Source organism: Palaemon carinicauda, chromosome 3 (genome assembly GCF_036898095.1).
Source record: "Palaemon carinicauda isolate YSFRI2023 chromosome 3, ASM3689809v2, whole genome shotgun sequence".
In the NCBI taxonomy this organism is placed as follows: domain Eukaryota; kingdom Metazoa; phylum Arthropoda; class Malacostraca; order Decapoda; family Palaemonidae; genus Palaemon; species Palaemon carinicauda.
Window position 1 is genome coordinate 61427435 of NC_090727.1, and position 22902 is coordinate 61450336.

General features: G+C 38.2%; 1 long non-coding RNA gene across 4 annotated transcripts in view; it reads left to right on the forward strand.

Moving 5' to 3' along the window:
- The first annotated feature begins 14078 nt into the window (after positions 1-14078).
- LOC137638307 (uncharacterized) overlaps positions 14079-22902 on the forward strand; it is a 32154-nt gene continuing 23330 nt past the window's right edge. For all 4 annotated transcript variants that reach the window (XR_011044022.1, XR_011044021.1, XR_011044019.1 and 1 more), the window contains exon 1: positions 14079-14200. This is a non-coding gene — a long non-coding RNA (uncharacterized lncRNA). The remainder of the gene's footprint in view (positions 14201-22902) is intronic.

Genomic DNA, 22902 nt, shown 5'->3' on the forward strand with positions numbered 1-22902 from the left:
CGTCCCAAGCGAGTAACGTTGTTCTCGAGTCAGTTTTTTACTCTCGTCCCTAGTCTCTGTACGGGGAAAAAGGATAAAACGTTTTTTGTTTTTATTCTCTTCCCAAGGCACTGTACGGTGAGAGATTGAAAACGTAGTTTTGAATGAACTAGTGTTTAGTCTCCTTCCCAGCCACTGATCTTTTTATCTTAATTTATGTTTACTGTTTTTTGCTTGTATTAATGTGCTTACATTATACGACTGATTTCGCAATTATAACCTTTTGATGAGGGTAGAATTGCGTGCTTCAGGTAGAAATCAGTTTTATTCATACCTAATGTGAATTGTTGTAAAATTCGATTTCAGTGAAGTAAGTGCAAAACAGAAAATCGTAGTGATAAAGTGATAATTGCGCAAAGTGTTATCAGTGTTGCGACCGAGGGTTCGTCTGTTCGTGCCTGTCGTTCACCTAGTCCGGGACCTCTTGCAAGCTCCCAAGCCCAGGGGAGAAGTAATGTCGTACGACTTATGGGTTCGAGAGGACTTGATCAGCGAACAGACGTTCCCTCTATGGTTTCAGGCGTGTCTCATCAACACCGCCCCTACCATAAGACGAGCGAGACGATTTTCTCCTCGTCATCCGAAGGCTTTTCGCATAAGAAACCGTGGAACAAGGTTTCGAGGCCCTTTAAGCGAAAGTCAGTCCTTTCAGGACAGGTCCAGCGTCCTGGTTGTAACAATTAGGACAGCTCTGACCCTATGCAGTCATCGGAAGACTGCTCGCCGCCTAAACAAAAGCGTAACACAGGCTCCGAGAGTCTTTTTGTAGGCAAGGTTTTGCAGTCACAGACGTTACCCTCGTCTTTTACCGCAACCATTCCCGTTGATCCTAAATGGGTTGTACGGCAAGACATGCAGAATAAGCTTACCTCTCTTATGGAGGACTATTCTGTTGAGCAGGTTCACGATGATCCTCGCCGCTTAGCTGATCGAGATCTTGGCCGTCAGCCGCCCAAACGAGCCTTTGCTTGTCCTGTTGACATTGACGTTACAAAGTCACGTCAATCGTGTTTTGTAGAGCCTCACTCGATGCAGTCCCGTGTTGACTCTCAGCCGCTTGTGGACGTTCAGCCGCTGCCGCTTGCTCTTGTTGACGTTCAGGACGTTCACCAACCAGCAGAGTTGACTTGTTTTGACGTTGAGCGTCAATCACCGCAGTCAAGAGTTGTTTTGACTGCTCAGTCTAAGCAGTCAAGGCAGTCTCGAGGTGACGTCGAACGTCCTCCCGCACCTGTTGTTGTTACTGGTCAGTCCTTTAAGCAGTTACATGACATAGCGTCCTTGACTGCTACTGATTGCTCCTTTGCGTGTGGACTCTGCTTGTCAAGCATTGCCACCACGGCAGGTCTCTCCCTTGCTTGAGACTCGGCTATTGTCGGACAAGGTTCCTTCAGATGAGGAAGTTGCTGATCCCCCTCCTACTGATATTCCCTTGAGGACTCTGTCAGATGGAGAGGAGCCTAAAGCTGCTCAGCCCTCTATGGACTTTAAATAAATCATGCTGATTTTTAAGGATCTTTGTCCGGATCTTTTTGTAACTGCTGCTCCTCGTTCGCCTAAACGTCAGAGTTTACACTAGGCCTAGCTACTTCGAAGCCGTTGTTTTATAAGCTAGTGCTCTCTCGCTCTTCTAAGAGAGCTTTACGTTTGCTAGGCGACTGGTTAATCACCAGGAGGAGTTTGGGGGAGACAGCCTTTGCTTTCCCTACTTTTAAGCTGGCTTATAGAGCGAGAGTCTGATATAACACGGGAGAAGTTCTCGGCTTGGGAGTTCCTGCCTCTGCCCAGATAGACTTCTCAAACCTCATAGACTCTCCCTGGCGCCTGGCCATGAGACGCTCCAAGATTTTATGGTCGACTTCAGAGCTAGACCATCTCCTGTTAGGAGTTTTTTTCGAGCGTTTGAAGTTTTGCTGTACAATTATGTCATGCATAAACAAGGCTTTCAGGGATGGCTCCAATGATCTGACAGCCACGTTCTCTGCAGGAACAAGTCCCTCAGGGATGGCTCCAATGATCTGGCAGCCATGTTCACTGCAGGAGTACGTAAGAGGCAAGTGCGCTCAATATATTCATTGTCAAGACCAACTTCACGATGAAGTCTACCAGGCTGTCTTGACAGCATTAATGGAAGGCGACTGGATGGTCTCTCTCGACCTTCAGGAGGCATACTTCCACATTCCTATACACCCGGATTCCCAACCGTTTCTGAGGTTTGTTTACAGGAATGTGGGGTACCAGTTTCGAGCCCTGTGCTTTGGCCTCAGTCCTGCTCCTCTCGTGTTTACGAGGCTCATGAGGAATGTGGCAAAATCCCTCCATCTATCGGGGATCCGAGCCTCCCTGTACTTGGACGACTGGCTTCTCAGAGCATCGTCCAGTCTTCGCTGTCTGCAGGATCTACATTGGACGTTGAGTCTGGCCAGGGAGTTGGGACTTTTGGTCAACCTAAAAGTCCCAACTGATCCCATCCTAGATTATTCTATATTTGGGGATGGAGATTCGCAGTCCAGTTTTTTTCGGGCTTTTCCGTCTGCCACCCGAATAGAACAAGCCCTGCTCGAAGTCTAACTAATGCTGAAAAGAGAACGTTTGTTCAGTCAGGAGTTGGAACAGTCTTGTAGGGACTCTCTCATCCCTGGAGCAGTTTGTCTCACTAGGGAGACTACACCTTCTGCCTCTCCGGTTCCATCTAGCCTCTCACTGGAACTAGGACAAGACGTTAGAGACGGTATCATTCCCAGTCTCCGAACCAGTAAAGGCATGCCTTAAATGGTGGGACAGCAATATCAGTCTGAGAGAGGGACTATCCCTAGCAGCCAAGAACCCAAACCACGTGTTGTTCTCAGACGCGTCGGATTTGGGTTGGGGTGCGACCCTGGACGGTCGGGAATGCTCGGGTCTGTGGACCTCAAGTCAGAAGAGCATGCACATCAACGGCAAGGAGCTATTAGCAGTCCACTTGGCCTTGATGATATTCGAAAGCTTCTTCGAAACTAAGTGGTAGAGGTCAACTCAGACAACACCACAGCTTTAGCGTACATCTCCAAGCAAGGAGGCACACACTCCTTCACGCTGCTCGAGATCGCAAGGGACCTTCTCTTATGGTCAAGAAATCGAGGCATCTCCCTATTGACGAGATTCATCCAGGGGGACTTGAACGTCTTGGCAGACTGTCTCAGTCGGAGGGGTCAGGTGATACCCACGGAATGGATCCTCCACAAGGACGTGGGCAAGAGTCTTTGGGCTACTTGGGGTCAACCCACCATAGACCTCTTTGCCTCCTCGTTGACCAAAAGGTTACCAATCTATTGCTCTCCAGTCCTCGATACAGAAGCAATCCACATAGACGCGTTTCTACTGGATTGGTCTCTTCTGGACTTATATGCATTCCCACCATTCAAGATAGTCAACAAGGTACTGCAGAAGTTCGCCTCTCACGAAGGGACAAGGTTGACGTTGGTTGCTACCCTCTGGCCCGCGAGAGAATGGTTCACCGAGGTACTTCAATGGCTGGTAGACTTTCCAAGAAGTCTTCCTCTAAGGGTAGATCTGTTACGTCAGCCCCACGTAAAGAATGTCCATCAAAGCCTCCCCGCTCTTCGTCTGACTTCCTTCAGACTATCGAAAGGCTCTCAAGAGCTCGAGGCTTTTCGAAGGAGGCAGCCAGTGCGATTGCAAGAGCGAGGAGAGCTTCTACCATTAGAGTATACCAGTCGAAGTGGGAAGTCTTTCGAGACTGGTGCAAGTCAGCATCTGTGTCCTCGTCCAGTACCTCTGTAGCCCAAATCGCAGATTTTCTTTTACATCTGAGAAAGGTTCGCTCCCTTTCAGCTCCCACGATTAAGGGCTACAGGAGCATGTTGACTTCGGTCTTTCAACATAGAGTCTTAGATCTTTCCAACAATAAAGATCTCCAAGATCTCCTTAAGTCTTTCGAGACCTCTAAGGAACGTCGTTTGGCAACTCCTGGATGGAACTTAGACGTGGTCCTAAGGTTCCTCATGTCAGACAGGTTTGAGCCATTACATTCAGCCTCCCTGAAGGATCTCACCCTCAAGACACTTTTCCTAGTGTGCTTGGCTTCGGCTTAAAGGGTCAGTGAACTTCATGCCTTCAGTAAGAACATCGGCTTTTTCTACAGAAAAAGCCACTTGTTCACTTCAACTTGGTTTCCTGGCCAAAAATGAACTGCCTTCTCGTCCTTGGCCTAAATCTTTTGATATTCCTTGCTTATCAGAGATCGTAGGCAACGAACTGGAAAGAGTATTATGTCCTGTTAGAGCTCTTAAGTTCTATTTAGCTCGTACTAAGTCATTACGAGGTAAATCTGAGGCATTATGGTGCTCAGTTAAGAAACCATCATTGCCTTTGTCAAAGAATGCTTTGTCATATTTTATCAGATTTTTAATACGAGAAGCTCATTCTCACTTGAATGAGAAAGACCGATGTTTGCTTAAGGTTAAGACGCACGAAGTTAGAGCTATAGCAACCTCCGTGGCCTTCAAGCAAAATAAATCTCTGCAAAGTATTATGGACGCGACTTTTTGGAGAAACAAGTCAGTGTTCGCGTCATTTTACTTAAAAGATGTCCAGACTCTTTACGAGGACTGCTACACACTGGATCCATTCGTTGCAGCGAGTGCAGTAGTGGGTGAGGGTTCTACCACTACATTACCCTAATTCCAATATCCTTTTTAATCTGTCTCTTGAAATGTTTTTAATATTGTTTTTTTGGGTTGTACGGATTTGGCGGGTGGTCAAAGTCATTTCTTGAGAGCGCCCAGATTAGGGGTTTGATGAGGTCCTGTTGTATGGGTTGCAGCCCTTAATACTTCAACTCCTGGGAGTCTTTCAGCATCCTAAGAGGATCGCTGGGCTTTGTGAGGAAGACAGACTAATAAGGCAGAGTAATCGTCTAAGTCAACTTCCTTACCAGGTACCTTTATATATTTGGGTTTTGTTATGATATAACTGTCAAAAACTCTAAGCATATACGCTGTAAACTTAATTAACTCTGGTCTCTACCCACCACCATGGGTGTGAATCAGCTATTATATATTCACCGGCTAAGTTAAATATTTAAAAATGATATTTTAATTATAAAATAAATTTTTGAATATACTTACCCGGTGAATATATAAATTAAAGGTCCCCCCTTCCTCCCCGATAGAGACCCAGCGGGATGAGAAAAATTGGGTCTGTTTACATGTATATGCGGTATCTGGCCGATAGTTGGCGCTAGTGGGCACACCCGCAACCTTCATAGCGATCGCTCGCGAGTTTTTGGTGTGTTTTTCTGTCGAGCCTCCGGAGGCTCAGCTATTATATATTCACCGGGTAAGTATATTTAAAAATTTATTTTATAATTAAAATATCATTTTCAACAAAAACTAGTAAATGCTACTCCTAGTCTTAACAGGTTATCCATGACAAATCTTACCCTTGAAGAGTGGCTTAAGTGAATTCGAGTTTATACAGTACTTAGTAGTACCTTCCATAGCCAAGTTACAATGTAACTAAAGCATTGCACTCTGAACAGTTTAAATCACTAAAAGAAAACTTGAATACTGTACATTGAAAAGAAGCAATTTCAGCGGCTTGCCAAAGAATTAGAAAAAATGGACTATCCCCAAAAGTCATCCAGAACAATGTTGTTTTTTCTAATGAAGCCAAGCTATTCACAAGGAAGATGAATTTGCAAATGAAATTGAAGGAATTTTCATTGAAATAATGAAACACTGATACAAGAGACTGACCTTGAAGAGTAACTAACCAAGGTAAAATGAATCTTGTTAGATTGAAGAGGGCATTATTAGTTTTTGGAAATCCATCTCCTTCATCCTTCAAGGAGTCTTTCCAAGCTAACTCGGAATTTATGGTGTTTTTGGTCTAAGAATTTGGTGTCAAGGTGAGAAAATTTGATTCAAATGTCTTCCCAGAGAAGGCAACTGACACTTTAATGAAAAGAAAAATCCATCATGAAAATCGAGGCTAACCAGTGATAAATTCAGGTTTAATATTGGGAATAAAATAATTGTATTAGCATTTCAGACTATCAAAACAGTAGTAATTTCAGATGTTTGTTTTTCATATTCTGCAACAGTAAAAGAAGTTACTTGTAATATCATATTTTAATAGATTTGTGATAAACTTGACAAGAGAACAGGAATGCCTTTACAATTGTGCATTTATAGGTAATTAATAAGCCCTGGGAACTAAATGACAGAAATTTTACTCTAGGTCTGATTTCATTGAAGATATGCATAACAAATCTATATAATTTTACCATGTACAGAAATATGAGATTCAGATACTTGAAATTTGATGATGTGTTATATACAGTAACATTAAAAGCATATTAAACTTGCAATGATTTAGGGTATTTTTCAATTATTTAATGATTTTGTAAGATTAACTTTAAGAAACCCTAAAAGTAGCTTCACTTGAAAATTGTTTTACGACAAATATAACGTTTTAATTATTTTTTTTCTAAATCAAAAGATGACAGCTTTCCTCAGATTATCTAGGACTACTTGCCTTAAGTAATAGAACTATTACTGTCCCATAACAGTGTCCCATAGTTGTACACTAAAAGAAATAGAGAGCATTTTATCACTTGTTTTCCTACGATGAAATTTCATGAAAATGCAAAGCAGATGTAAACAAGTCGGGTAAATATATAAGAAATAAAAACAAGGACTCATAAAAATCAGGAATATGCCAAGTCTTATCGAATAAAAAGTATAATCCTGCAATGATTTTGCCAATGCATGTTTTCTATGGAAGTAGGATGTACTTACAAATTACAATCATCCTCAAGACTACATGAACTGATTTGTACTAACTTGACTGTAGCTAATGTAGCTAAATGTAATTTATACCTATATTTTTACAATAGATATTAAAAAAATCATGTCTGTGAAACAAGAGAAAATCAAGATGTAGTACAGGTAAAAGTTACATTATTTTGAAAAGTTAAGAGATAATTCTTTTTGGTTATTTATCAGATATGCAGGATTAAAAATGAAATTGATAAATTTAACCAAGTTTCAGAGAATTTGATGAAAGAGGAAGTAATTATCTCTGACAAATAATTATGCTGACATCATAAAACTTGGAAAATTATTGTGCCCAAAATTTCTACAAGCCCATTAAAATGATATATTTAATAGAAAACCTTTTTTTGTGTTAAAATTCGCCAATAATTTATATTTTGTGAGTCTTGTATTTGTTAGATTTTCAAATGACATGCCTCCAAATACATCAGTGAGAAATGATACATGTGATATAAAAGCAGGTTCAATTATTTGTATTGTACTGCTTTATTGTAATTTTTTTATCCTTTGGAACATGATTTCTCATGTTCAATGAAAAAGTCGTTTGTTGGTATTAGAAGAAAATTTCATGTCATTGCCACTGTCACTAAATCTTTTTAGACCTGTTTGGGTTGAAAATAACAAAGTGAGCATCAGATGTATGAAAAATGCAGAAGAATTTTTGAATCTCTAAAAAGAATTTAAAGTACAGTAAATTACCTTGCTTTTTGTAGAATTCAGTTCATGTTTTGAAGCTACAAAGCTATGACTTTTGGTCGCTGGACTTCTTACCATCCTGTACAGTAATTGGTGGATAGCTGTGATCTGCAGAAAAGGGTCAAGAAGGAATGAGTTTTGGCAGCTAGGTAAGGAGCAGTTTAATCTATCTTGTAGCTACCCCTTTGCTTGCTGTAACCAGCCAATTGAACACTTAATCTCTTTGTCTGACCTAACAAGACGGAATTAAAAAGATCTAGATCTGAGAAATGTAAAAATTGTAAACATTAAAGTACTAATATCAAAAAAATGTATAACTGATCAAAGTTTGACTTATTGTGTGTATATTCAAAAGTCTCCCATGGAGTTGTAACAATATTTATGTAAATGCAGTTTGTCTTTTCCGAAAACAGAAACCCATTATTTCTAGTACAGTATTCTCATGTTTGAAGAATATTAGAGTGTACTGGTATTTTTATGACATGAACATATTGTTGACCATTGTTCTTACCTTACATAATTCAATATCTTGCTACCTGTCCGTGCAATTGTTGGAAGTGATGAAGAATTTAAATTTACATATTTTATCATTCTTACTGGCTATTATCAATCTTTTGATTCCTCAAGGGTACCAGTAAGTTGTGTTATTTATGTAAGCAGAAGTCTCTTATTAACCTACTTAAATCCTTCTCAATTATAATTTTGATAAAACTCTGTTCATGTGATTATTTTGTCCAAGTGATGCTTGTAAGTGAGTGTTTTTATAAATGTAACTATGTAATTAACCATAGCATTTAAGAAAATAAAGAAATTAATTATTTTTTTTTTATTTTCTCCTTATTTATGCTAGTATCATGTGCTGTATTTTATCAGTGATCTTTCTTCCTGTCTATGAAATATTTCAATACTGTACCAATAGGTGTATTACACATAAATACAACCAACACCCAATTCTTTGATCTAATTAATTGAAAGTTGTTTTTTTTTTCTAATATGATTCTAGCATTTTAGAGACTTGGATAATTAGTATTTTGCTTGAGGCCACAAAAAGACTGTGAGAGTTTTAAGAACATCACATGAATTTGAACAATATTCCAAGAAAAATACAGCAACAATAAAATGTAATCTGATATACCCATCCTAGGAAAGTGATACTGTAATGAAATAGATATAAAAAAAATTCTTTGTAATTTGTATTTTTCCTAACTATACAAGCCTGAGTCCTTTCATAGGCGTATGATGTCGGCGAAGCTGGAATGGCCCTTGAAACCTTTACCAAGGTAACATAGTTGCCTGTAAGGAGCAACACTCGCTTTAACGTTTAATCTAGGATTTGCAGGTTAGTTGAGGTGGGCAGTGTAACTTGAAGGACTGGTTTGTATAGCTGGAATAAAACAAATTATTTAAAAAAATTGTCATTAGTTCCTACAAGAATACAAATCAATATCCTTAAATATTCAGGTCTCAGGACACTTGGCTTGAATGCCCGACTTGAAGAATGGTTGGCTTAAATGGCTGCCGTGGATGCTCAACTTGAATGAGCTTTGTCTTAAATCCCTGACTTCAGGGATTTTAGGATGCTTGGCTTAATTGCCCATCTCCAAAGACACTTGCCTTGAATGCCGTACTTAGAGAATGTTTGGCATAAAGACCTGAATTGAATTCTCAACTTGAATCATGCTTTGCTTAAATGCCGTACTCTATGGAAGCTTGGATAAATGTCCAACTTGAAGGACGCTTGGCATAAATGGCCAGCTCAAAGAACACTACACTTAAATGCCCTACTTCAAAAATGATTGGGTTAAATGCCTGGCTAGAATGTTCAACTTGAATGATGCTTGGCTAGATATCAAGTATGCTTAGTATAGATATCCAGCTTGGAAGTTGCTTGGCTTAGATGCGCAACTCTATGTACACTAGCCATAAATGCCTGACTTAGAGAATGTTGGGTATAAAGGTCTGGCTTGAATTTCCAACTTGAATGATGCTTGGCTTAAATGCCAGGCTTTAAGGATGCTTTGCTTAAATGCCCAACTCTAAAGATGCTAGCCTTGAATGCCATACTTGAAGAAAAATGTTTGGCTTAAGGCCTGGCTTGAATTTTTAACTTGAATTATGACTCACTTGATGTATGCTTGATTTGAATATTGAGCTCGACGGATGCTTAGCTTAAATGCCCAGCTCTAAGGACACTTGACCTGACTACCTATCTTTAAGAATGCTTAATGTGACCAGACTCCCGCTTTTTCAACGTCTGTCCCGCTTTTTTTTTTAATTATCAAAAATGTCCCACATTAATTTTACTTTTGAGTTTTGTCCCACTTGTTTTGTTTAACTTTGCTATTTCAGTGAAAAGTATGAACACGAAAGGTAAGTAGAAGAATTACATTATATATATATATATATATATATATATATATATATATATATATATATATATATATATATATATATATATATATATATATATTTGAAATGGCCTGCTTCTATAAAAAAAATCTTGTAACATTAAGAATGCTGGCTTAAATGCCTGTCTTGAATGCTTAACTTGAATTATACTTGTTTCAAATCTTAAATGCATGACTTTAAGGACAGGAAAGCTTTACCACTTGTAGTTCCTACCAAGTGTAGCTTAGTGTGTGCTCTAAGGCAGCAGCTCAGCACAAAGAGCATAGCTGCCAATGTCTATTTCTCTTATAGAATGTAGACCTCTTCGCCATAGGGCCAACCACCAGTTTGCTCGCAGCACAAACAAACACAGGACTTAGAAGGGAGGTGCAGCTGCTTAGCCCAGAGAGGGTAACTCTCAGGACCAAGAAACCAGGCCCAGTTGGAACCGAAAGGAAGAGCTAGTTTTTATTGCAGTAAGTCCCAGTGAGTAGAAGAGACTGAGAGAGGAGTGAAAGTACTTTAGTAGGAGATAAAATGAGCAATTATAAGTTATAACAACTTATATTTGCTCAAGGAGTGGCATGTATCCATAGGCGTACGAGACAGTGGCTTGGAGGCTGCAGGTGCCACCCCCCCAAAAAAAGATTTCGTTCAGACTCAAATTTTTCAGGCAGAGAAGCCTGTGCGCAAAACTATTCAACTGTCATAGTGAATGCTGACCCAATCTTTTGAGCAAGGTCTATAGATATAAGGTCTTCTCAGGCCACCTTAGTGCGCAGGTAGCCGGATGGTGGGAGTCGGGTCGGTCAGAGCGATGACGTCACTCGGACTTAACCGTGGCTGAGTAAGCTGTGGAACTTCCATAAGAAAATAAAGGAACTATGCTTTCTGTTTTGTATTTTTCAATCTTTTCGAAGATTTATATTTTATTCTTTTAGGATAATAAAAGTAAGATTACAAATAGGCCTACATAACTTTATTACACTCAAACAACCAAACAAATATTTGATGATATAAATAACTGAAATTTGTCGAGCAACAGACAGTTTAAATTCATAAAATAAATAATGATATATACACAATATATATTTCAGGTATGTTCTATATCACGTTGCGAGATTTGTCATTTTATTCTGCGCTTTTCCTATTTAAAACACGAATTCTAAAAAATGTACATCTAACAAAAAATTTAATCACTTCGTATGGTAATGGGATATCATTGCTTTTAAAACACTTGCTAATTAAATCAGTCAATTTATCTGTCTCTCCTTTTCCAGGTTTTAGATATTTTTCCACATGACAAAGAAACATTTTTTCCATCGTTTTTAAATGCACCAAGTATTAATATTACTTCCAGTGACAAGACATGCTACTTGTTTGGGTGAAAAGTATTTCTTTAAATTAGCTTTTACTACAGCAGTTGCTGATGCATACATCTCATTAAACTTAACGTACATCGCTGTTTTCTCTTTTTCCCAGTTTTCCTTTTCTTTTTCCCACTTGACCTTCTTATCCAACCATTTAGCTTTTTCATTTTCCCATTTAGCCCTTTCAGTAGCAAAATAGCTTTCTTTAACTTCCCACTGCTCTTTTTCACATTTCCACTTTACCTCATATTCTTCCCACTTCCGTTTGATATCATCTCTCTCCTTCTCCAGTTGCTCAATTACACGTTGCAAATCTTCAATCGTGGGCACCGATTTGACTTTTTGTACAAAAATCTTCCCTGTTTCGTCCTGCTCTTGACTAAGGATTTCATCTACAAGTCGTTTTTGTCCTATTTTTTTTCGGCTCTTAACATCCTGGACGTATCTGATTAAAATTAAAATTGAATTATTAAAAAAAAATGGACTTGGTTAGAGAACAATGCGATTAGAATTTTCTGACATTATTGAATATGTAAAAATCTGAACTAAAATTTATGAATGATACTTTTTCACAGCGAAATGGAATAAAAAAAAAAAAAACATTTTTTTTAACTATATATGAGGAAAACAACTGATTCTGCGATTTCCAGATTACTGATGAATAATAAAGAGGATATACAATAATTATTATCTATGTAAGTTGATTACAACGTCATTTATATCTTAATGTTTAACCAACAATACACGATACTGGTTTCTTACCTTGTGATGCATGTGAATGTCCAGTTGTAGGTAAATGCATTGTCGGTACAGATCCTTTCTTTATTCTGATGAGAGATCAGGGCACTGGTTGATTCAGCAATTCATACATCAAATTCCTTTCAAATGCATCAGCTTCAAAGTGTTTACTACATATCTGAGCGTTTCCCCATTAATAAGATCTTCTCTTTTGCACAGCTGAATCCACGTTTTCCTTGTAATGATGTCTTTAGGGAAATTATGAAAAGTGAGATCCTTACTTTTTCCTCTATATGAGAAGCATCCGAAAACTGCAAAATTACTGGGCATTTTGTTATATATAAAATAGCTTTAATCAGCAAGGCGGAAGTGTACACCACGTTTGCTTGTAAACAAACAACTGCCCGGTCAAGGGGTGATCGACCTTTGGTATGCTTGGGTGGAAATAGTCTATAGACCTTGGCCGCATCTATAGGTCCTGCCTACGTCACAGTGTGTACCTGCGCAGAAGAGTCATATTTTTGGTCGGGGTTGAGAAGACCTCCTTAATCTATAGACCTTGCTTTTGAGTATATATATATATATATATATATATATATATATATATATATATATATATATATATATATATATATATATATATATATATATATATATATATATATATATGTGTGTGTGTGTGTTTGTTTTCTGCTCCACCAAACACCACCCCCCACCCTAGATTAGACGGGTCCCGTACATTTATGCTTGTATTCTACCCAATTTTGTTGTTCATTCAGAGTTATAAACTAGTGTAACTAAATTCTAAAGTTTTAATTATTGTGTTAATTATTGAATTGTTCAGGTAAACGGCCATAAATATGCTCTGAACATCGATGTTCACACGAATATACAGTTTATTCTAAAAAAAAAAAAAACGATTCCTCCGTTTTCAAAGAAAACGTAAATGAGATTTTAAAGCATGAACTACTGTAAATTAACAATTTGAGTCATTCACATGTTCAATTTTTAGAAGTTGAATTATATTAGTCTGCAGAAATAAAAGGGAACACTCTCATCCTGCTCACATCACCATTTGTGTATAAGAGAGAGAGAGAGAGAGAGAGAGAGAGAGAGAGAGAGAGAGAGAGAGAGAGAGAGAGAGAGAGATTTTCCATATAAAAATGATAGATTTATACCTATATTCTAGTACGTTGTGAATGTTGCTTAGCTTTACGTGTAGTATTATTGTATTATTTGCCCATTTGATCTAGAGTTGTAGGAATTCAGTGTAAGAGTGAAATATGTGAATTTGGTAGGAAACACGAATATGGTTAAGGTTAGCTGTAAAAAAAAAAAAAAAAAAAAAAAAAAAAAAAAAAAAAAAAAAAAAAAAATCTAGACTATAGTTGCTTGAATTTTAGAGTGGTTGGCTGTGTCTCGCGTCTTTCTACAAACTATTCTTTTCAGAATATATTATTGTAACAGCATAAACACTATGCAATAACGATGTGCAGAAAATTTTTGTATTTTGAAGGCAAAGTTTGGGGTAATCGCAGTTGTATTCTTGTAAGGTAATTAACGAATAAAAACACATTTCCACACTTAATTCTAGTCCTACTACACCTTGATTCTTAAAATGCTCGAAACAATGCTACCAAATTGATTGCAAAACATCTTTCTTGAACGTTATTAAGAGTATTGAAATTAGTGAAAGCAAAATAAGAGAGCAGATCTTGACCTGTTTTTATTTCCCATCCTCTTTTTTAACCTATGCAATTAGTGTCGTTCTACTATTCACAAAAGAAAGTTGAAAATATTAAGAATTTGATCTTTTGTCCCAGGTGAGGAACAGAAACTTTGTTAGTAATTTTATTGGAGGTGAAATTTTGCTAATCTAAATAAAACTGTTCTTTAGTATCAATGAAATGGCTTCCAATGGACAATTCTATATAAAATAAAAGTTAGAATTTTCATAGGCAGTAATGTTCATGAAGACCAAATACAGATGGAGCCACCTGTCTTCCAAGGACGACAGAACAAGGATTTCTGCTTCCTCGATTTTCAGTTCTACATTCTGAACCTTCAGACGTTTTAGAACCATTTATATTGTGTGGCTGAGGAAGTGAACATCACTCGTGGATATTATATGTAAGTACACTTTTTTTTTTTTTTTTATTGTGAAGGACTTTCCATTCATAATGTTCCGTTCTCATATTTACGTGAAATTGAAGTGCTAGTGTTCCGAATTTGATCTATATGCTGACATCGCCATGTCAAACTATTAAAATTTCATACTTTTCACACAGTTCCTCATACTTTTCGTTTACGAGTCCCCCATACTTGTAAAGGAGTTTCATGCCCTTTTATATTGTACAAATAAATGTTCTGTGGTATTTTGCAAGTTATTCTCTGACTGCTTAATTGGGCTTTGCCTTGAGAGTTCTGGCTAAGAGTTGCCCACCTACAGATGCAAAGCAATATCCTTCAATATAATTTTAATAATTGTTTAGGTTTCTGTTTTCAAGCTTTTAGTATACCCCGTGAAATTATTCGGTTACATTCGTTTGTGCAAAACTATGGAAAACATTTTCATACAAACTCCTAATTGTTTGTTGCCACAGAGGATTTTTGGAAGTGATATGGGGGAAGTTATAGATTGGCTCAATGGTGTTATGGACGTTTTTGGCTGATTCGTGACGGAAATCATTCGTAGCAGTGTTCATCCTATTACAAATGTTTTATTTGAGCTAATGATTTATTAGTTTTTGCTCAGCCGTATGCTCGCTTCGCTCTGGATTAAACACCTCATTGCTCCTTAGAGGTCTGTAATGCTACGTGCGTTAGCCCTATAGGCTGGTACATATTTGAAATTAATTTTTAATCATACAAATTTAAAGGGGTCAATACACATTTAACAAAGGGGTGAGTTGTAGCTTCGCGCTCCAGCTGTTCGAACATGGACTTTTGCTTCCATTTTCAATGATCAGACTAAATTTATCAAACTTTTCTACCCTAACCTTTTATTATCAATAAAGCAAGAGCTGTGATTATATTGCGTAATCCAATGTTGAAGATAAATAAGAGGTTTAGAGTATAAAACATTAGGTTCTTTATTCTGTTCAAAGTAGCCTGGCGATTTAACAGTAAATGAACAATATGTGATGTGAAATGTTGAATACTCTGAACAAGATAAAATGAGTGGAGGTCCTGTAGAGAGTGGGGTTTCCCTGCTGTATAGGACTGGAAAAGCAGCCATTAAAGTAAAGTGTGTTTCTTAACTACCAGGTGGAAGAAGGCTCCTATGGTGTGCATGACATACGGAGCAAACCATGTTTTTTTATGAAAGTCTTAATTCGTTAATAAAAGTTTCCGCCAGTAGCATAATGAGATTCAAAATAGTGTATTTGCAAAGATCTCTTCAATTATGGGAGTTTTTGTCCTAATATTGCACCATTCTATAATTGATCAGTGAAATTCATTGGATATGTTTTAAAACGGATATCAGTTTTTTTTTTTTAGTAATTTAGGGTTGAAATTTCTGCGTAAATGTTTTTTCGATGTTTGGTGGTTGTTATAAGCTTAATGTTGATTATTAGCATATTTCTATTTGATAGAAAATCAAAATTAAAAAGTTATTTTCTCGTGCAACCTTTTTTCTAGTGACTTTTAATCTTAATTTTGGCTAGGTTTTTGTCGCACCTGATGTGATTGAAGTAGTCTTATTTTGGCTAAAAGTGAAATGTGCTGTTGACCCAACATTGAATGTCTTGCTACACGATACCCCGAGGTTTGTCTATATAGGGACAGGAATCAAACTGTTAGCTATTTTATGCTATATTAATCTAACCTAAGCTCTAACATTCACTTTTGTGTTTTTTATAAGTAATTACATTGACTTCGGGACTTATTTCATACAACTGCTGGAACTACAAGATTTTGTATTAAAGATTAAAAGAGAACAATTAGCTTCTTAAATCAACGAAGTCAGTAGTCTTTAGTTTCGACGAAGTTGCACTAAATTAAGTATTGCCCAATTTCAAACTTAGTTCAAGCATTACTCTCTCTCTCTCTCTCTCTCTCTCTCTCTCTCTCTCTCTCTCTCTCTCTCTCTCTCTCTCTCTCTCTCTCTCTCTCTCTCTCTCTCTCTCTCTCTCAAACTTGGTTACTTTAAAGTTACAATCTGAGTTCTTAGAGAAAATAACTATAAACGGTATAAATGAATAAAATGCAGTATATTACATGACAATGGGGTAATCAACTAGACTTCTTCACTAAGAAGTTTGACATTGGTTACACACTTGTGCAGGTTTAGTGACTTTGGGTTTCACAAATGTGAATGTTTAGGGATTTTGATAACCCACTTCTGGAGGTTTTGTGACTACTTGCATACTTGTGAAGGTTTAGTGACTTCGGTTACACACTTGTGAAGGTTTAGTGACTTCGGCTACACACTTGTGAAGATTTAGTGACTTCGGTTACTCACGTGTGAAGGTTTAGGACTTTGGTTACCCACTTACGAAAGTTTAGTGACTTTGGTTACCACTTGTGAAGGTTTAGTGACTTTGGTTACCCACTTGTGAAGGTTTAGTGACTTTGGTTACCCACTTGTGAAGGTTTAGTGACTTTGGTTACCCACTTGTGAAGGTTTAGTGACTTTGGTTACCCACTTGTGAAGGTTTAGTGACTTGGTTACCCACTTGTGAAAGTTTAGTGACTTTGGTTACCCACTTGTGAAGGTTTAGTGACTTTGGTTACCCACTTGTGAATGTTTAGTGACTTGGTTACCCACTTGTGAAGGTTTAGTGACTTGGTTACCCACTTGTGAAGGTTTAGTGACTTTGGTTACCCACTTGTAAATGTTTAGTGACTTTGGTTACCCACTTGTGAAGGTTGAGTGACTTTGGTTACCCACTTGTGAATGTTTAGTGACGTTGGTTACCCACTTGTGAAGGTTTAATGCCTTGGTTACCCACTTGTGAATGTTTAGTGACTTTGGTTACCCACTTGTGAATGTTTAGTGACTTTGGTTACCACTTGTGAAGGTTTAGTGACTTTGGTTACCACTTGTGAATGTTTAGTGACGTTGGTTACCCACTTGTGAAGGTTTAGTGCCTTGGTTACCCACTTGTAAATGTTTAGTGACTTTGGTTACCCACTTGTGAATGTTTAGTGACTTTGGTTACCCACTTGTGAAGGTTTAGTGACTTGGTTACCCACTTGTAAGGTTTAATGCCCTTGGTTACCCATTGTAAATGTTTAGTGACGTTGGTTACCCACTTGTGAAGGTTTAGTGACTTTGGTTACCCACTTGTGAAGGTTTAGTGACTTTGGTTACCCACTTGTGAAGGTTTAGTGACTTGGTTACCCACTTGTGAAGGTTTAATGCCTTTGGTTACCCACTTGTGAAGGTTTAATGCCTTTGGTTACCCACTTGTAAGTTTAGTGACTTTGGTTACCCACTTGTGAAGGTTTAATGCCTTTGGTTACCCACTTGTAAGTTTAGTGACTTTGGTTACCCACTTGTGAAGGTTTAATGCCCTTGGTTACCCACTTGTAAGTTTAGTGACTTTGGTTACCCACTTGTGAAGGTTTAGTGACTTTGGTTACCCACTTGTAAGTTTAGTGACTTTGGTTACCCACTTGTGAAGGTTTAATGCCTTTGGTTACCCACTTGTGAAGGTTTAGTGACTTTGGTTACCCACTTGTTAAGGTTTAGTGCCTTTGGTTACCCACTTGTAAATGTTTAGTGACTTTGGTTACCCACTTGTGAAGGTTTAGTGCCTTTGGTTACCCACTTGTAAATGTTTAGTGACTTTGGTTACCCACTTGTGAAGGTTTAGTGACTTTGGTTACCCACTTGTGAAGGTTTAGTACCTTTGGTTACCCACTTGTAAATGTTTAGTGACTTTGGTTACCCACTTGTGAAGGTTTAGTGACTTTGGTTACCCACTTGTAAATGTTTAGTGCCTTTGGTTACCCACTTGTGAAGGTTTAGTGACTTTGGTTACCCACTTGTGAAGGTTTAGTGCTTTGGTTACCCACTTGTGAAGGTTTAGTGACTTTGGTTACCCACTTGTGAATGTTTAGTGCCTTTGGTTACCCACTTGTGAAGGTTTAGTGCTTTGGTTACCCACTTGTAAATGTTTAGTGACTTTGGTTACCCACTTGTGAAGGTTTAGTGCCTTTGGTTACCCACTTGTGAAGGTTTAGTGCCTTTGGTTACCCACTTGTAAGGTTTAGTGACTTTGGTTACCCACTTGTAAATGTTTAGTGACTTTGGTTACCCACTTGTGAAGGTTTAGTGCCTTTGGTTACCCACTTGTGAAGGTTTAATGCCTTTGGTTACCCACTTGTAAATGTTTAGTGCCTTTGGTTACCCACTTGTAAGGTTTAGTGCCTTTGGTTACCCACTTGTGAGGTTTAATGCCTTTGGTTACCCACTTGTGAAGGTTTAGTGCCTTTGGTTACCCACTTGTGAAGGTTTAGTGCCTTTGGTTACCCACTTGTGAAGGTTTAGTGACTTTGGTTACCCACTTGTGAAGGTTTAGTGACTTTGGTTACCCACTTGTAAATGTTTAGTGACTTGGTTACCCACTTGTAAATGTTTAGTGACTTTGGTTACCCACTTGTAAATGTTTAGTGACTTTGGTTACCCACTTGTGAAGGTTTAATGCCTTTGGTTACCCACTTGTAAATGTTTAGTGACTGGTTACCCACTTGTGAAGGTTTAGTGCCTTTGGTTACCCACTTGTAAATGTTTAGTGACTTTGGTTACCCACTTGTGAAGGTTTAGTGACTGGTTACCCACTTGTAAATGTTTAGTGACTTTGGTTACCCACTTGTGAAGGTTTAGTGACTTTGGTTACGCCACTTGTGAAGGTTTAGTGACTTTGGTTACCCACTTGTGAAGGTTTAATGCCTTTGGTTACCCACTTGTAAATGTTTAGTGACTTTGGTTACCCACTTGTGAAGGTTTAGTGCCTTTGGTTACCCACTTGTAAATGTTTAGTGACTTTGGTTACCCACTTGTAAATGTTTAGTGACTTTGGTTACCCACTTGTGAAGGTTTAATGCCTTGGTTACCCACTTGTAAATGTTTAGTGACTTTGGTTACCCACTTGTAAGGTTTAGTGACTTTGGTTACCCACTTGTAAATGTTTAGTGACTTTGGTTACCCACTTGTGAAGGTTTAGTGACTTTGGTTACCCACTTGTAAGTTTAGTGACTGGTTACCCACTTGTGAAGGTTAATGCTTTGGTTACCCACTTGTAAATGTTTAGTGACTTTGGTTACCACTTGTAAATGTTTAGTGCCTTTGGTTACCCACTTGTAAATGTTTAGTGACTTTGGTTACCCACTTGTAAATGTTTAGTGACTTTGGTTACCCACTTGTGAAGGTTTAGTGACTTTGGTTACCCATTGTGAAGGTTTAGTGCCTTTGGTTACCCACTTGTAAATGTTTAGTGACTTTGGTTACCCACTTGTAAATATTTAGTGACTTTGGTTACCCACTTGTAAATGTTTAGTGCCTTTGGTTACCCACTTGTAAATGTTTAGTGCCTTTGGTTACCCACTTGTGAAGGTTTAGTGACTTTGGTTACCCACTTGTAAATGTTTAGTGACTTTGGTTACCCACTTGTGAAGGTTTAGTGACTTTGGTTACCCACTTGTGAAGGTTTAGTGACTGGTTACCCACTTGTAAATGTTTAGTGACTTTGGTTACCCACTTGTGAAGGTTTAGTGACTGGTTACCCACTTGTAAATGTTTAGTGACTTTGGTTACCCACTTGTGAAGGTTTAGTGACTTTGGTTACCCACTTGTAAATGTTTAGTGACTTTGGTTACCCACTTGTGAAGGTTTAGTGACTTTGGTTACCCACTTGTAAGGTTTAGTGACTTTGGTTACCCACTTGTGAAGGTTTAGTGACTGGTTACCCACTTGTGAAGGTTTAGTGACTTTGGTTACCCACTTGTGAAGGTTTAGTGACTTTGGTTACCCACTTGTGAAGGTTTAGTGACTTTGGTTACCCACTTGTGAAGGTTTAGTGACTTTGGTTACCCACTTGTAAATGTTTAGTGCCTTTGGTTACCCACTTGTGAATGTTTAGTGACTTTGGTTACCCACTTGTGAAGGTTTAGTGACTTTGGTTACCCACTTGTTGAAGGTTTAGTGACTGGTTACCCACTTGTAAATGTTTAGTGACTTTGGTTACCCACTTGTGAAGGTTTAGTGACTGGTTACCCACTTGTGAAGGTTTAGTGACTTTGGTTACCCACTTGTAAGTTTAGTGACTTTGGTTACCCACTTGTAAATGTTTAGTGACTTTGGTTACCCACTTGTGAAGGTTTAGTGACTTTGGTTACCCACTTGTGAAGGTTTAATGCCTTTGGTTACCCACTTGTAAATGTTTAGTGCCTTTGGTTACCCACTTGTGAAGGTTTAGTGACTTTGGTTACCCACTTGTGAAGGTTTAGTGACTTTGGTTACCCACTTGTAAATGTTTAGTGACTTTGGTTACCCACTTGTAAATGTTTAGTGACTTTGGTTACCCACTTGTGAAGGTTTAGTGCCTTTGGTTACCCACTTGTAAATGTTTAGTGACTTTGGTTACCCACTTGTGAAGGTTTAGTGCTTTGGTTACCCACTTGTAAATGTTTAGTGACTTTGGTTACCCACTTGTAAATGTTTAGTGACTTTGGTTACCCACTTGTGAAGGTTTAGTGACTTTGGTTACCCACTTGTAAATGTTTAGTGACTTTGGTTACCCACTTGTAAATGTTTAGTGACTTTGGTTACCCACTTGTGAAGGTTTAGTGACTTTGGTTACCCACTTGTAAATGTTTAGTGACTTTGGTTACCCACTTGTGAAAGTTTAGTGACTTTGGTTACCCACTTGAGAAGGTTTAGTGACTTTGGTTACCCACTTGTGAAGGTTTAGTGACTTTGGTTACCCACTTGAAAAGGTTTAGTGACTTTGGTTACCCACTTGTGAAGATTTAGTGACTTTGGTTACCCACTTGTGAAGATTTAGTGACTTTGGTTACCCACTTGTGAAGGTTTAGTGACTTTGGTTACCCACTTGTGAAGGTTTAGTGACTTTGGTTACCCACTTGTGAAGGTTTAGTGACTTTGGTTACCCACTTGTAAATGTTTAGTAACTTTGGTTACCCACTTGTAAATGTTTAGTGACTTTGGTTACCCACTTGTGAAGGTTTAGTGACTTTGGTTACCCACTTGTAAATGTTTAGTGACTTTGGTTACCCACTTGTGAAGTTTAGTGACTTTGGTTACCCACTTGTGAAGGTTTAGTGACTTTGGTTACCCACTTGTGAAGGTTTAGTGACTTTGGTTACCCCCTTGTAAATGTTTAGTGACTTTGGTTACCCACTTGTTAAATGTTTAGTGACTTTGGTTACCCACTTGTAAATGTTTAGTGACTTTGGTTACCCACTTGTGAATGTTTAGTGACTTTGGTTACCCACTTGTGAAATGTTTAGTGACTTTGGTTACCCACTTGTGAATGTTTAGTGACTTTGGTTACCCACTTGTAAATGTTTAGTGACTTTGGTTACCCACTTGTGAAGGTTTAGTGACTTTGGTTACCCACTTGTAAATGTTTAGTGACTTTGGTTACCCACTTGTAAATGTTTAGTGACTTTGGTTACCCACTTGTGAAGGTTTAGTGACTTTGGTTACCCACTTGTGAAGGTTTAGTGACTTTGGTTACTCCACTTGTGAAGGTTTAGCGACTTTGGTTACCCACTTGTAAATGTTTTGTGACTTTGGTTACCCACTTGTAAATGTTTAGTGACTTTGGTTACCCACTTGTGAATGTTTAGTGACTTTGGTTACCCACTTGTGAATGTTTAGTGACTTTGGTTACCCACTTGTGAATGTTTAGTGACTTTGGTTACCCACTTGTAAATGTTTAGTGACTTTGGTTACCCACTTGTGAATGTTTAGTGACTTTGGTTACCCACTTGTGAATGTTTAGTGACTTTGGTTACCCACTTGTGAATGTTTAGTGACGTTGGTTACCCACTTGTGAAGGTTTAATGCCCTTGGTTAGCCACTTGTAAATGTTTAGTGACTTTGGTTACCCACTTGTAAATGTTTAGTGACTTTGGTTACCCACTTGTAAATGTTTAGTGACTTTGGTTACCCACTTGTGAATGTTTAGTGACGTTGGTTACCCACCTGTGAAGGTTTAATGCCCTTGGTTACCCACTTGTAAATGTTTAGTGACTTTGGTTACCCACTTGTAAATGTTTAGTGACTTTGGTTAGCCACTTGTGAAGGTTTAATGCCCTTGGTTAGCCACTTGTAAATGTTTAGTGCCTTTGGTTACCCACTTGTGAAGGTTTAAGGCCTTTGGTTACCCACTTGTGAGGGTTTAATGCCTTTGGTTACCCACTTGTGAAGGTTTAATGCCTTTGGTTACCCACTTGTGAAGGTTTAATGCCTTTGGTTACCCACTTGTGAAGGTTTAGTGCCTTTGGTTACCCACTTGTAAATGTTTAGTGCCTTTGGTTACCCACTTGTAAATGTTTAGTGACTTTGGTTACCCACTTGTAAATGTTTAGTGACTTTGGTTAACCACTTGTGAAGGTTTAATGCCTTTGGTTACCCACTTGTGAAGGTTTAGTGCCTTTGGTTACCCACTTGTAAATGTTTAGTGCCTTTGGTTACCCACTTGTAAATGTTTAGTGACTTTGGTTACCCACTTGTGAAGGTTTAGTGACTGGTTACCCACTTGTAAATGTTTAGTGACTTTGGTTACCCACTTGTGAAGGTTTAGTGACTGGTTACCCACTTGTAAATGTTTAGTGACTTTGGTTACCCACTTGTA